General features: G+C 36.5%; 1 non-coding gene across 1 annotated transcript; it reads right to left on the reverse strand.

The window, feature by feature from the left end:
- Nucleotides 1–567: 567 nt before the first annotated feature.
- Nucleotides 568–675, reverse strand: LOC148579847 (small nucleolar RNA R71). Its single transcript, XR_015896243.1, has one exon. It is a non-coding gene; the product is annotated as a small nucleolar RNA R71 (small nucleolar RNA).
- Between the last annotated feature and the right edge of the window lie 3,134 nt (nt 676–3,809).

Consider the following 3,809-nt stretch of genomic DNA (forward strand, 5'->3'; position numbering starts at 1 on the left):
TGTTTCTTTCGTTAGATGACGCGTTCACTTCCTGATCCAAACTTGCTAGTATTCGATCCTGAGATTGAAAGAACTATTTCACGAATAAGGCAAGCTCGGCATCAGTTAGTCCTCTTTGAGGGCGGATCTGAAATGTCACTTGAGAAAGAAAGCAGCCCCCGTTCTACTGATTTGGTTGATTTACGTGTAGGTAACATGGCAGCAGCTAGGAGAGTTACTATCTAGGAGGCTGGAGCCCCTGATTTTACAATGTAACCATTTCAAGCGCATCACCCAGCGGTGGCTACAGACTTTGAAATAAAGACCGCACTGCTCAATTTGATACCCAAGTTTCATGGCTTGCCTGCTCAAGAGCCTATCAAGCACCTGAGAGATTTTCAAGCAGCCTGTTCTACTGTCAGGCGTGATGGTACAGATGAAACTTCAATTTTGCTGAAAGCTTTCCCGTTTTCTCTTGAGGGGAAGGCAAGAGAGTGGTACTACACTCAACCAGCAGCAACTGTATCCAACTGGGATACATTGAGAAGAGAATTCTTGGAAAAATTCTTTCCAGCTGAAGTTACTGATAAACTGAGGAAAGACATTTCCATGATTGTTCAGAATGAATCTGAGACTCTCTATGAATACTGGGAGCGCTTCAATAATCTTCTGGAAGCATGCCCCCACCATATGATTGACAAGATAGTGTTACTCGGTTACGTCACACAGGAGTTATCAAATTGGAAGTGGCTAATTAAGAATTGATATAAGTTGTGCGTTGCAAGTATAGTTCTTAACCAACCAGAAATCCGCATATCAATTTAGAAAGGTTGTCACAAAAATTAAAATTAAAATACTGGGAGTATGAATCCCAGGTCGTCTCCCAACGAGTTGCAGAAAGGAGCGCTATTTTATTAATCAGATGTCTTCAAAAAGAGTTTGAGTTGAATAAACAGGGAATTAAATTGGGGAAATTAAGTAATTTAAATAAAAGCCTTGACTGGGAGTAGATTAGTTGGAAGCCCTATTCTTGTTGCAGTACTCTCAAGATTAATTGATAATTGAATGTCGTTCTGTTTAGTTATTCCTTACTAAATAAGGAAAAGTCAAACAAGTTGGAATGATGTTTCTACTCACAAGTCCCAATCCGCTTACTTGGAAGGATTGGCGTTAGTGACTAGAGAGCCATCCAATAATAAACCCAATTACAATTTCTCCCTTGAACATTCCAACTCAAGGGTTCCTTTCAATCAATTCCCCATCAAGTCAGGGAACTACTCGCTCATTGTGAATGTAGAACTCATAACATAGGAAAGGGAATTAAAGAAAGACATGATAAATAAATCTCAAAGAAATCAATTAAAAATAAAAGTAACTCTTGTATTAATAGATTCTAAAATAATCCAATAGTAAAATTGAGTGAATTAACGGACATGGAAGAGTAAAGCCAAGTAAAGAAAACGAACTAGAATGACGAAGTCTTGATGAGGTAATAACTCTTCTCAATATCCCAATGCAAAGAGCTATCGAAATAAAAATCCTAAGAACTATGAATGTGTCGAGAGAAAACCTAGAGGAGGAGTAAAAGTAGATCTAAAAACTAAAAAATGTGTAAAATGAATGTTGTTTTTGGTTTCTGCATGTTCTCTGGCTCTAGTCTGCTTTTCTGGGCCGAAAACTGGGTCAAAACAGGGCCCAAAATCGCCCTCAGCGAATTTTGCAGATTATGCAGATCGCGCATGTCACGCGATCGCGTCATTCATGCGGACGCGTCATGCGGCATTTTGCTTTGCCACGCGGGCGCGTCGTCCACGCCTCCGCGTCACTTGTGCTATTCCAATCTGCGCAGTCGCGTGAACCATGCGACCGCGTATATATATATATATATAATGAGCTAAGCGTATGTTGATTGGGATGCAGAAGTTTGACTTGATTAAGAAGGTTGAGTTAAGGGTTAGAATTACGAATAATGGACAATTGTTAGATATAATTTCTGATTGAAGGTAATAAGTTTATAAGATTGTTGTTGTTGTTGAAATTCTGTTGATTGGTTGATTTATTATTGTTAAAAGAAGTGCAGAATTTTAATGCTTTAAAGTGAGCTTGTATGATATAAATCATGGTGATTTCTGATAGGTACATTGAACTGAGGTTTTGGGGTAGGGTTGTGATATAATTTAAGTAGTTAAAGTGATGAATAAGAGGAATGGTGGATTTGTATAAGTTGGAAACCTAGAGGACTAAATTTGGTTAGTGAAATTAAGAACTCTTGCTGCAGAAATTCCTAATCTGTTTGGACAGCAACTTAAAAAGAAAACTGGGAATAATTTGGACATGATTTTCGAATTAATATATTTTTCTAACAAATTTCTATAAGTCAATATTATTCCAGAAATATTTCAGAGAATTTGGCCAAGTGGTTTGGAAGATATGATTTTTTGAAGTTTAGTGGTTGCTGCAGATTTTTTTGGTTTTCTGGTTCTGCAGTACCAACTTCCAGATGCTATAACTTTGGATTTAAATGGAATTTTGAGTTGCTTCCAAAAAGGATTTAAATATTTATCAGTCTATTTTAAGTGCGAACAAGTTTGAGGTCCATATTTATTTTTTAGCCTTAGATAAGTCATTTGGAAGATGGGTTGTTTGCTGGAAATTCTGAACTGATTCATAAAAACAGGGCACCTCTTCCAATTGATAGTTAATTACTCAAACAAAGTGATATGAACCTGAAACTTGTGGGTTTTTAAACTAGGGAATGTTGACTGTAATCCCATCAAAATTTAGAGGCAACGGATTAGAATTTGAATTATTGTGGAATTTATAAAATTACTGCTGTTGTCTATTTTTTTGGAATTTTGTAAATACAGTAGCAGAATTCTAAATTTTTTAAACAATTCAATTCTAATCCAAGTTCAGCAAAACCTAACTTAAATTGAATATTAGGATCTCTAGAGTTACCTTACCAAGAAAAATAGGTTGTGCATAAGTATTTATAGCACAAGAAGGTTTTAGAATAAACAAGCTTAGGAAATGAAAAGAAATATAAGTTGCTTCTAGAAAGGGTTAAAGCTAAAGACAATGATATTGAGAGATAAAGAGAAGAAAGAAGAATGAGAAACAAAGAAGGAAATAAAAGTTGAGAGTTGATGTTGATAATCAATCAAGAATAATAAAATGTATGAGAAATGAGTTAAGAAAAGTTGAGAATGATGAGATGAGATATGAATTGGTATTGAGAATGAAAATGATAAATTGTAAGAAATGATTGAATAACTTGAGCTTGTGGCGTTGTCTCCATGTCAGCCGGGATTTTTTTCCCGTGGTTATTATTGAGCTTGGGGTATTGTGTTCCCCATGTCAGCTTGGGGTGTTGTCTCTTCTCCCCATGTCAGCTTGGGATTCGTCCCATGGATATTTTTGAGCTTGGGGGAGTTCTCTCCTCCCCATGTCAGTTTGGAGATTCTCCCCATAGTGTATTTTGAACTTGAGAACATGTCGGGATGGCTATGTAACCGACAGTTGATATCAACAACCGTAGGACAGGCATGCATCATGTGCACATTGTTTGAATTTCTTGTTAATGAACTATTTGGGAATGCCTACGTGATTATAACATGTTATTTGTTGTAATTGTTATCTGTATTACTTGTAAGTTACTTGTGCTTGCCTTGTGTGCTTATTTGTCTGTGTAAATTAATTGGTGATGGAGGAGCGGAGGAAGGGTGGACTGGTTTGGAGTTAATGTTAGGTTTAAAGTATGTAAGGTTAGGATTCTTTAGGTAACCTACCCCTTTTATGGCTTCTGCTTAGAGATTAAGTTTTATAATTAC

Source organism: Arachis ipaensis, chromosome B10, assembly GCF_059453495.1.
Source record: "Arachis ipaensis isolate K30076 ecotype BB chromosome B10, ASM5945349v1, whole genome shotgun sequence".
NCBI classification, from domain to species: Eukaryota; Viridiplantae; Streptophyta; class Magnoliopsida; order Fabales; family Fabaceae; genus Arachis; species Arachis ipaensis.